General features: G+C 46.9%; 1 protein-coding gene across 3 annotated transcripts in view; it reads right to left on the bottom strand.

Moving 5' to 3' along the window:
• Positions 1-10,925, bottom strand: part of Ncald (neurocalcin delta) — a 391,592-nt gene extending 380,667 nt beyond the window's left edge. The window contains exon 1 of one of the 3 annotated variants that reach the window (XM_078016848.1): positions 10,895-10,925. The gene's annotated coding sequence lies outside the window, so the exon portion shown is untranslated. Of the gene's footprint in view, positions 1-10,791; positions 10,867-10,894 lie in introns of those variants that run through there. The other 2 variants (XM_013357529.4, XM_021724989.3) reach the window with 2 other exon arrangements.
• Positions 10,926-12,251: the final 1,326 nt, after the last annotated feature.

The raw sequence follows: 12,251 nt of genomic DNA, 5'->3' as shown, positions 1-12,251 counted from the left end.
GAGTATACTTTCGAAGGACAACAAAATATAGAAATAGGTCTCTCTATATAGGAGGCCTTGCCCCATTACCTCAAAATTGAGCTAACAATCTGGTAACAGCATTAAACATATTTTTCCTGTCTTTTTCAAAACTCACATTTTCATCTCATAAACCAAAGGCAGGTTCTTTCTTTCTTTCTTTTTCCTAAGAAAGGTAGATTGGCAAATTTTAAAAACACATTTGGAAAACTACCTATGTCCCATTCAACTAGGGTGACAAAATGTCCCTGTTGGCCTAGATTGCTCCCCTGCTTGCTGGGAGTGTCCCTGTTGTTCTGTTGTAATCCTTAGAAGGCTCTCCTCTTTCCCAATGAAAAGGTTACTGTGGGAATGAAAAAGTATACAGTCAACTTATATTTAGCCACAAAAATATTTCTTGAGCACTTATGATGTGCTACCTATTCGGATGGGTTGTAAGATTAGTACAAATGGAAAAGAAAAAAGAAAATTATAAGATGGGAACAAGCTCAGAACAATCTAGTTGAGAAGACAGAAATAACACCTGGAAATAACAGTGAAATGGTGAAAAATTGGTGATAATTGGTGCAGTCTTAGTTCAGCTCAGAAACAAAGTAGAGAGTGCATCCCATCAGGTAGGTCCCTCCACAGAACTCAAGACAAAAGCAACCGTGCTTCTTGAGCACTTCCCGTAGACCAGGCAACTGCCAGGCATCATGCCACCTGATCTCATGTTATGCCCAAAACAACCCTGAAAACTATCATTTTGCCCATTTCACAGATGAGGTAACTTGCTCCAGTGCATCTCAGAGAATTTCAGAATGTCTGACTCTCAGGCACAAGTTCTCTATCACTGTGGATGTACATAACCTATGCTATTGTTTAGATCTGGAATGTTCCTCCAAAGCCCTTGTGTTAAAGGCTTAGTTCTCAGCCTCTGATCCTATTGGGAGGTAGTGGACTAGTCATGGACTGTAAGTGGTAGGGCCTATAGAGGGAGATCCACCAATCACTGGGGACATGTACTTGATGGTGTCCCAGACACTGGGACCCAGCCCCTTCCTCTTCTCTCTTTGCTTTGTAAGCAGCTTCCTCTGCCACACTCCCAGCCCCAAAGCAACAGGGCCAACCAACTATGGACTGAAACCTTCAAAACCATGAACCAAAATAACCTTTCCTCTTTTTAAGTCGATTATCTCAGACATTTTGTTACGGCCATACAAAGCTGACTAACACAACCCAATTTCAACCCTCCTAGAAGCTGGTCTAGTTACTTATTACCTTAGCCATCAGCTTCCCTTTCTGCCCTGCAGCAGCATAAGGTATAGTCAAACCCTGGCACAAAATTGTTGGGTCACTTAGGGCCCAGGCAGGAAACTAAACTTAGTCCTATTGAAGAGTCCTAGTAAAGAAGCTATTGAGAAGAAATTAAGAAAGGGTTTAGGAAAGTAAAACTGAGGCTGCAGCCCTCTAAGTTAGTAATAGCAGGAAGCAAATATCACCCCTCAGCCTGAAGGCATCAGGGGACAGAATGGCTAAAGAGACTCAAAGAGGGTGACTGTATAGACAAAACAGCTGGCAGGAGCTGTGGCTAACCTGCAGCATGCAACCTAGCAGAGGGAGTAGGAAAAAAAGATGCCTTCCCTTATCCTCCTCCTTCCCTCCCATCTCCTGCTGGACCTACTAGTGGCCAAATCATACTCAAAACCAGAATATAAAAACAGCCATGGATGCCAACGGAGATTGCCTCTCAGGGCACAGATCCAGGTAGAGAAGGAGCCAGCCACAGGGATGCAGAGGGCCACAGGGCTATCTAGTCCACTGGCTGTCCTTCCCCCTGCAGAGATGCTGTGCTCCAACTGAAGCAGAGACAGTTGGCCTGGTCACTCTTTGAGAGATAAGGTACCAGAAGAAGACAGGGCCCTGGGCAGTAAGATGCCAGGCACAGCATAGCTGTGAGGCCAGGCCAGCTACCCAGGCATTCAGCCTGTATGGTGGTTTAGTGTTCTACCATCACCATCTTGAAATTCTTCATATTGTTCTAAAATATGGCCTCACATTCTCACTGTGCTCTGAACCCCATGAATTATGTTGCTGGTCCTCTGCACGGAAAACCATTTTCTTCACTAGATGTAATTAAATTCTATAAGTTTCACAGTATTCCAGATACACCATTCAAACCAATAGGATCTAAAGTAACAATCATGCAAAAGAATTAATGATACAGTAGCATATGTAATGTGATAAAATGGAGGTGCAGTTTACCTTTCTTTTTTCTTTCCTTCCTTTGCTTTCTCTCCTTTGACGTCAAGCAGTAAAGTGGCCAAGAAACCTAAATTAACCATCCCCTACAGAAACCGACCTTAATTACAATGGCCTCTCCATAGCACCATGTGAATGGGTTTTAGTTCTTCCTCAGATGATGGGATCAGTGCAGGCAACCAAACAGAATAATTCATGCTCTGTGGTGGACTCACCTGCTGTACCCCATTTGATGGGGTGCCATCTTCAAATTAGTTCAGTAATTGACAAAGCTACCCTTTACCTTGCCTGTGCTCCCATGTACATAGGCCCCAGTTCAGGACTTTGCATTGAAAATATATGGGTAAAAGGCCTCCTGATGGGCCAGCAGCATTTGCAAATAATATTTCTAAGATGCTTTCTAAAAGCCTAGAAACTTGAGCCTATATTGCTTCTGCTTCTCTTTCTTGAAATATTCCAACATCCGAAGCCCTCCTCAGAGTAATTATATTTCTGAAAGCATTTGGGAAAACCCCAGGTGAGAAGCCAGACAGGCCAGTAGCTGCCCTTTCTCCCATTCATTCCCTCCAAGGCCATCTAGCAAAGTCAAGCACAAAAAGCTTTCAGCCAAGACAGAGATCAAACTGGCTTTTGACATCCTCTTTCACTCATTCCTTCGCTTTAGAAATACAGGATGGTTGATTTTGTTTTAAGTGTCTGTATCTTTTGTTGTTTGAAACTAGAATCAAAATTCAAAGGAGCAGAATCAGAAGCATTTACAAAACCTCTACTGTCTCAAGGAAACTAGAATCCAGGGGGTAAATAAAATCTAGGGGCCCTGAAATGGAAAAAATCAGGAGTTGCAAAGTATACACTCCTGAGCTCCATAGTGGAATGAAGGTCCCTTCCCATCCCCACCAACCCCACGAAACATGTCTGAGTCCTAATATCTGGAGCTAGAAAAATGTGTCCTTATTTGGGAAAAGGATCTTTGTAGATGCAACTAGGTCAAGGATCTTGAAATAAGATTATTCTAAATCCAATGACAAGTGTCCTTACCAAAGATGCACCAAGCCAGGTGTGGTGGTGCACACCTATAACCCCAGCTACTTGGGAGGCTGGGGCAGGAGAATGGAAAGCCTGAGCACAGCCTGAACAACTTAGCCAGACCCTGTCTCAAGTAATTTTTTTTTAAAGGGCTTTGGGTATGGCTCAGTAGCAGAGCACTTGCCCAGCAGGCACAAGCTCTGGGTTCCATCCTCAGTATGAAGTAAAAGAAGAAAATAAATAAATTTTTTAAAAATGAATTCTTCCCTAGAGCTTCTGGTGAAATCTAGACCCTGACAATGCCTTCATTTCAGAGGTTGAGCCTCCCCAACCTTGGGAGAATAGTTTCTGCTGTGATGAGTCCCCCAGTTTGTGGTAGTCTGTCACAATGCCACAGGAAACAAATAAAAGCTCTTGGCCCCGTCTCTCACTCAGGCCTCAGCTTCACAACTTTAGGGAACGGAAAATGTGCAGCCTTCCCAAGCAGCGCCTTCCATTTGCACAGTGAGCCTGGTTCTGGCCCCAGAGCAGGTCTCACTGCTTTTCCCCCAGTGCAGGGTGTTGTGTCTGGGGACAGTAACATCACACTCCCACAGAGCTTTTTCAGGCCAGAGTCCTTCTGCCATGCCTGGGGGTTTGAGGTGAGGGGGGTGTCCACCTGCACCACACTAGACATTAGATTACCCCAGAGAATCAAGACACACAGGTCAGAGGACCTAACATTCCAGATCCAGCCAGATACACAGAAGAAATGCCCAATTACTTCCGTTATTTGGCAGGCTCCAAATTTTACCAGCCCCTGCCCCACCCCACTCCTCCCTCCTCCTGTGGACCACAGATAGACCCTACTGTGGCAAGCTCTTCTGCCCTCTTGCTTCTACCTTCCAATTGGAAGGTAGGAACTATGGCAGATTAGAGGGTATTCATAAACCTGGTCAGGGATTTATTCCCCTGGATGTCTCCTGACCCTCTGGATGTCTCCTGGCCCTGACCCTCCACTGAAGAACACAGCACCTGCCTCCAAATCTTGCCATGCAACTCACCTCCCCAGAGCAGTTTCTGGATCTTCTCTCTCAAGTCACCCATTCAGAGCTTCACGCATTGCCAGCCACTCTCAGAGTTTCCCTAGCCTTGACCACACCTGAGTGCACAGTCCCTTCATTACACTTTCTTCAGTTCCTCCAGGTTGAGTGTGTCCATGGCCACACTTGTTCCACATGGGACCCTGGAGGATAAATAGGGTTTACCAGAATTGACTGAATTAGTGCTTAGCACACCTGTAGGCATTTGCGTTGATTATTATTGGGGAGCTCAGTCACCCTGTCTGAGGGGCTCTTGACCTGAGTGATTATGGTGCCCTATTTACTTCCCTCCCCAAGTTCAATACATGTAATGTGGTGACAAACGACAGATGTGGAGAAAGCTGTCAAGTTTGTTTTTATCTGGAGAATTAAAAGAAGCCCCTAACTCCTCTGCTGCCTTCCTGCTGTCCTCCCCATCTCTAAGGTCAGGATCCTCCTGATCATGCTATTGCTGCATGTGACAAAACCCAGTGTCTCCCCACACCCCCAGAATGAAGATAATCACCCCACCAATGGCCCTCAGGATCCAATTCCAACCTACCTCAGAGAACCTATTCACACCCATTAGGAGATGATTGTAAAAAAAAAAAAAAAAAGAAAGAAAATGTTAACCAGGATGTGGAGAGCTTGGAAACTCCGTGCCTTGCTAGTGGGTATATAAAATGGAAGCACCAGAGAAAACAGCATGGATCCTCACCACAGGATCCAGCTATTCTACTTCTGAGTATAACCCCCCCAAAAAACGAAAGCCAGAACTTGAACACATATTTGTACACCCATGTTCACAGTAGCATCATTCACAATAGCCAAAAGTGGAAATAACCCAAGAGCCCATGGACAGATGAACGGATAAACAGAGGTGGTCTCTACCTACAATGGAATATTATTCAGCCTTATAAAGGAAGGGAATGTGGACACAGCTGCAATGTGGATGAACCATAAGGACATTATGTGACATGAGACAAGCCCATCACAAGGGGACGAACACTGTATGCTTCCTCTTATATGAGGTACCTGAAGTGGTCAAATTCATAGAGACAGAAAGTTGATGATGGATACATTGACGGGGGACAGGGGGGCGGGAGCTGTAGAGTGGTACAGAGCTTCAGTTTAGGAAGACGAGGAAGTTCTGGAGGTGGGTGATGGGGATGCTTGCACGACAACATGATGTGCTTGATGCTACAGAACAGTACACTTAACCTGGTTAAAGTGGTAAATTTTATGTTATACATTTTTAACCACAATTGTTTTAAAAAATATATTCAATAAACAGTTTGTCCTTGCCTGTCACACAAAGCACATCACCAGGGCTACGTCAGTGATCAAAGGCCACCATGAAGTGGGCTCAGCTCTTGCACTTCCCCTACACACTTCCTGTTCTTGTCAATCTGTCCCCCATATTAATTCCTCAAAGATGGGGGACTCCTGTTCATCCTATATCCTGAGAACCTAACATGGGGTCAACCATGTAGGAACTGCTCAAAAATACTGTCTGAATGAGTGACTAAAAATCCACCCAGAGAAATCTTTGTCCTTTTTTTTTTTTCCCAAGTCCTGTAGGCAGTTAATACTTCAAATTTCTGGAAGTTACGTAGCCATATGTTCAGGAACAGAGAGAGTAGAGCTATGCACTAAAGTCACTTTAAATATTCTATTCACAAATAACTCTACAAGTGCATAAATTATAGAATTCAAATCAGAATCATTGTTCATTAGCCATGGGACCTTAAGTAAGTTATTGAATGTTCCTCAGCCTGCTTCCCTTATCTGTGAAGTAGGAATGCTAACAGAATTATAGCGAACATCTGTTGTTTTGCAATCCAAAATGTAGGAACCCACCTCCTGGTGACAGTATCACAATTTTCTGGCAGAGAAACACCCTTGCTCCTACTTCTCTACCTATGGCTGGCTCAGGGATGGTGTTTCAGTCCGCTTTTGTGTCTCTGAAACCAAAAGAACTGACAGAAAGAAAGTTTATTCAGGGTTCAGTTTCAGAGGCCTCAGTCCACAGAGTCAGCTCCATTCCTTGGGGCCTGAGGTGAGGCAGGACGTCATGGCAGAAGGGTGTGGTGGAGGAAAGCAGCTCAAGACATGGTCACCAGGAAGCAGAGAGCCAGCGCCACTCATCAAGGACAATATAACCCCAAGGGCATACCCCCAATGACCTACTACTTCCTCCAGCCACACCCTGTCCTCTCAATTACCACCCAGTTAATCCATCAGTGGATCAATCCACAGATTAGGTTCAAGCTCTCATGATCTAATCATTTCACCTCTGAACATTATTGCATTGTCTCATACATGAACTTTCGGGGGACACCACATATATAAATCATAACAGCCAGAATACGTGACCAAGCCCAAATCTAGTAGTATGTGGCACCCCAACCTAGGAAGAGACTCAGGATCTGGGCAATGCTCATGAATCTGAGCAAGTCATTGTGAGCAATGCTGGGACTGAGGTTCCTTCTTTCTGGCTGGATTTGAAGCCCAGATGAGGTAAGGCTGAAGCTCTTTCAGTCATCCCACAATAAGATGAAGCCTAAAAAATGGTGCCACATCCAAGGAAGAAAACCAAGTAAAACAGAGCGAGAAAACAGATCCTGCTAGTGAAGCTTGAGCCCTGGATCAAGTCATACCTGAAGTGATCTTCTCTGAACTAAAGGGTTATAAGAGCAAAGATAACATTTCTTTTTGGATAAACTATTTTGAGTTTTAGGGTTTCTGGCACAACAGAATTGAGTCCCAATTAAAATAAGCATTTCCTAGAAAAGTTACTGCAAGGATTAAATGAAGTTCCCAATATAAAGCATGCATAGTGGACACTCGGTAAGTGGCAGATGTTTAAGTTACCTGCAGTGGTTGTTTGTTGTTGTAGTACTGTTCCTGTCTTCTTCTAGGACCACTTTAATTGATGTGCTTTGTCTCTGACTTCTGCTTTCATTGTCCCCCAGTGACACTCTCTAGGACAGGAATATGGACAACAAAATCTGTCTGCCACTACTTCCTAATCCCCTCCTGACAGACATCACTATTGGACCACATCATCCTTTCCTGCTGAGCCTGGATTCCTATTCAACTCAGGTAGCCCCTATCAATCAATCAGAAAGGTCAATCAAAATGAAACAGATTTGTCTGACTCTGGTCTGGCAAATGGCAAAGTCTTTCTATAAAGAACTAGATAGAGTTTTGAATATGGTCTCTATCATATATTCTTCTTTATGTTTGTTTTGTTTGCAAGCCTTTAATAAAATTTTTACAAACAGTCTTTGAGCCAGGCACGGTGGCATATGCTTGTAATCCCAGAAGCTCAGGAGCCTGAGGCAGGAGGATTGTGAGTTCAAAGCCTGCCTCGGCAAAAGCAAGATGCAAAGCAACTCAGTGAGATCCTGTCTCTAAATAAAATACAAGATAGGGCTGGGGATGTGGCTCAGTGGTCAAGTGCCCCGAGTTGAATCCCCAGTACCAAAAATAAAAGTAAATCCATAAATGAACTTTTTTTTTTTCTCTCTCAACTGTACAAAAACCTTCTTCTAGAGCCCTGAAACTAGATTGTGGCTGTCACAGGAACCGGCACATCTCATCTGCCTCCACATGGCTCCTGCAAGCCATGTGGTATGCTCAGAGATACTGCCACCAGAGCCCCACAGGACACAAGGAATTGCCTAAAAAGTAACATGAGAGCTTTGGTGAAGGGAATTTCCTGTTCTCATCAGAACAACCCCAGGTGAACTGAAATCCAAGATATAATCCAAGGATCAGATACAAGACCCATGTTTGTTGTACCTTCTCTCCTACTTCCAGAACCAAATTTACAGAACCAAATGACCCTTTCAAAGCATTGGACTCCCATCCCAGAGTCAAGTTTATGAGAGAAATAAAGAAACAGAAGGTTCAGTTCATCACATTTCTCCATTGTTACCCTGCCCCTCACAATTAAAAGAACAACCCTGAAATAATTCCAAGATAGAATGTCATATTTCTTCTGAACAACCCTTGATATTTCCCAGCAATGGGGCTAGAGGGCAGGTACTGGGAATTAAACTCAGGGGTCCTCAAACACTGAGCCACATCCCCAGCCCTATTTTGTATTTTATTTAGAGTCAGGTCTCACTGAGTTGCTTAGTGCCTCCCCATTGCTGAGGCTGGCTTTGAACTCGTGGCCCTCCTGCCTCAGCCTGCCAAGCTGCTGGGATTACAGGTGTGCACAACTGCATCCAGCTCTAGCATTTTTTAATGGAGACAATTACATACAAAGATTGATTTGGTTTTCCTCTCTATTATTCTCCATTTTTGATTCTAGTTTGAATGAAAAGGACTGGATTTTGCTTCAATTATGTTCAATTATTCATTCAACAAACAATTACCTACACTCAGAATCCCCCTCTCAAGGCACTTGCAAGAAGGAAGACTGATATATAGATGATGAGCAGAGGAATGAGGAGTGTGTGCAGGGTAGCCTGGCAGCAACTCAGTTACCTTGCAAGGAGAGAGTCCAGAGGTCTGCTGAAGAGAAGCAGCTGGGTAGGGAAGAGCAGACAGGATTGACCAACAAAAGGGGTGGGTGATAGGTGCTGAGTCCCAGTGGCTTGAGCAGAGGCTATATGTGAGGAGGCTTAAGAGGCTGATAAAAGGGGAGGGGGGAATCATGAACATCCTTAGAGTCCAAACTCTATCCTGAAAGCCACTGAAAACCTCCGAAGGAAATTAACCAGAATGACTGACTTTGGTTTTTGTTTTCAGAATGAGTGACCACAGTTTGAAAGATGGACTGAAACAAGAAGGTCCTGATTGGGGGCAACTAGCCCAGTTTGAAGGTAATTGGAGCCATTCACGCTAAAAGCGATTAGGGTATGAACCAAATGGGTGACAGCAGGAAGCAGCAAAAGGGTCATACAGCAACAACAACAAAAATCAGAACAGCTCACACCTACACAAGGCTTACTCATGACAAGGCAGGATACCTGGTGCCTCTGTTTATCAACTTATTTAATCTTCACATCGAACCTGAGATAGGTTGGTTCCTATTAGCAATCTCACAAACAGATCAGGAAACCCAGAAGGAGTTAAGTAAGGATGTCTAGCAGCTATGCACGTTAAACCCAGACATCTGGCTTCAGAACCCACACTCAATGTCCACACTGGCTGCTCTCCTAGTGCAGATACAGACCGGTGCTCAGAACTGGACCTTGTTCCAGCGGTGAGACAGGGGAGACTGTCTGGGTCGAGCTTGTGGGCCTGAACATTGCCTTTCAATTTCTTAAGCCTCCTCTGAAACTTCTCCACAAGTCTCCCCAACCCATGCACCCACATTCTCACCACCAGCCCCCTGTCCTTTTCGTCCTCGCATCACTGCCTTGGCCATGAAATGCAAACGTCTCCCAGTTGGAGAGAAAACCTCACAAGCGTTGCCAGTTGGCTGAGGGAAAGCCCAGAGAGCGCCGCTGCTCTTGGAAATACAGCGCCTTGGGTCTGTTATTTTCAATCAGGCAGAACTGGGAAAACTTTGAGCAGGCTTGTGTGGTTTCCTTCTCAGAGAGCGAGTCCTCGGCAGCCCCACTTCTGAGCTCACACTACTTGCCTACAATGGACCACGCGCCTTCAGTGGAGACTGGCGTTTAAGGACAGAAGCATGCACCCGGCCAACCTGGTCTGGGCCTCCAACAGACCCACCCGCTGGTAGAAAGGGACCCTGGCGAGGAGATCCTCGCAGAACCAAATGGCGTTTTGCTCCCGGCACAAAAGTTAAAGCAAGCATCTGCAGCAAGAAACTTGTGTACTATTTCCTGCGGACAGGGAGACCTCCTGCCCCTCCCGGGCTGATACAACCCACTTTGCACATCCTGCTTCTCCGGGAGCTAAAAATAAATCGGTATGCACTGAAAAACACTCAAACACATCTCCCCAGAACACCCTTCCCGAGTCCCGAAGGCAAGACAATCTTTCGGGTTCCGAATCCAAAATGCAGACCACTTCCTTGTCTGGATGCAACCAGCTCCTTTCCGTCGCTCCCACAGCCCCCTCCCCAGGCGTCCTCGCCGCGCGCCTGCCTCCTGTGGCCTCTCAGGGCCGACTCCGCAGGCCTGGGATCCCGCGGGTGCCCTAACCCTCACCCCCGGACCCCGGAGAGAGATGCTCCAAAAGTCCCCAAGCTCACGAACGCCCCCTTCCGACCCAGTGCGCCCCCAGCCTGCCTGCCCCGCGCGTCTCTGCGCTCCCTCGGCAAAGTTGCTCTCTCCTTTTCATCTGTCCATCCTCAGGGTCTTTGATTTTGTTCCATTTCCCCTGAGAGGTGTTGGCGGAAGGACTGGGAAATGGACAAGGTGAATGGCACCTGGGAGGGGGCTGCCAGAACCAGTTTCCCAGAACCGCGCTCCTCGCGCCCACCCCGGATCCCACTGCGCCCCCAGCGCGGGGGTCCCACCAGCATTGGCTCCCGGCGCTGGCGTCCCCGGCACACCCGCCCTGGCTGCAACTCCGACTCGGCTCCGGCTCCCTACAAGCGGAGGAAAGGCGCTGCGACTCACCGCCTCGGCCGCTCCCGGCGTCTGTGTCGCCGAGAGCGAGGCGGCGGCCGCGGCGGCAGAGCCTTCCCTCCGCCCGCCTCCCCCTGGACAGCTCGGCCGCCAGCCGCGCCCCCCTCCCCAGCCCGGCTCGCCGCCTCCCTCCAGGCGGCTGCGGACCCCCCCCTCCCCATTGAGGCCCCCCAGGCAGCTTCTCCCAAGAGGCCAGACCTCCTGGGGGCAGGGGTACCTAGCAGAGGCTAGTGTGCAGGTGCAGTGCAACCCCCACCTAGCCTAGTCCCCTAGTCCTCGCCCACTGCCCAGGCTTCTAACCAGGTTGACCCGCACTTTCCAAGGGATGCCATCTGCTTGCCTTTTCGGGTGATGGGTAGATGAAATTCAACCGAGAACACTTCCTTCCAAGCTTTGATTAGGGGGCCCTCCCGGGGGTCCCTGCTCCCCTGCAGTGAAGTTCAAGGTAGCCTTGGAAGGCGTTTCAAAAAGCCCTTTCAGATGCTTTCTTTCCTGGGACCCAACAGGACCAAGAGAGAGGGGGCTGCTCTTGATTCCACCCAGAGCCTTCTGTGAACGGTTTAGGGGTGACATAACAAAAGCAGACTAGGAGGGGAACATCTGAGGAGCCTCTCTTTTACCCCCACTGCCCACTGCAGAATGTCGCCAAACTTCCCATCTCAACTGAAGATAATGAGAAGCAAATGTTTTGTCAGTTTGTCAACAGATATTTATTGAGTGGCTGCTGGCCGCCAGCACATGTTCCTGTCTTGCTATGTTGGCCACTCATGACCTCTCAAAAAGTCACTGTAACTTCTTGTGTTTGTCGCTCCCAATGACATTTCCAGAATCCACCGAGGTCTCAACAGCAACTCATCTTGCTCAGTTTAAAAAGTTGCCGGTTAAAAATAACAGCTGTCACAGCACGGTGACCTGGCCATGATCCTTATAATGATTGCAAAGTCCTTTAATATGACTGGGGACAGAAATGACAGTTGCCTTTAGGTCCATCAGTCACAACACAAATTTGAACATCAAGTAGAAGGTTCACCTAACTAAAACCATCTTTCCCTAGTTGTGCAGATTGCCTTCAATAGGAAAACAAAAATTTTCTGACAGCCCATGAAGCCATTATCAGATACTAAAAACTTAATTGGATTCACAGCTATGCCCAGTGGTTTACCTACCTGGACATACAGCAGAATCCTTAGGGAGTTAGATTATTTTTCATTTCTGTGGTGTTGGTGATGGTGGTGGTGGTGGTGGTGGTAGTGGTTTCTATGCTAGGCCTGGGCCCCACTCCCAGAGATTCTGACTTAACTGCTCAGGGGTGCAGCCTTGCCTGGTGTTTGTTATACAGGTCCTAGAG

This window comes from Ictidomys tridecemlineatus, chromosome 7, assembly GCF_052094955.1.
Source record: "Ictidomys tridecemlineatus isolate mIctTri1 chromosome 7, mIctTri1.hap1, whole genome shotgun sequence".
Lineage (NCBI taxonomy): Eukaryota > Metazoa > Chordata > Mammalia > Rodentia > Sciuridae > Ictidomys > Ictidomys tridecemlineatus.
Note: the sequence above shows the minus strand (reverse complement) of the source record. Positions and strands in the feature narration are given on the sequence as shown.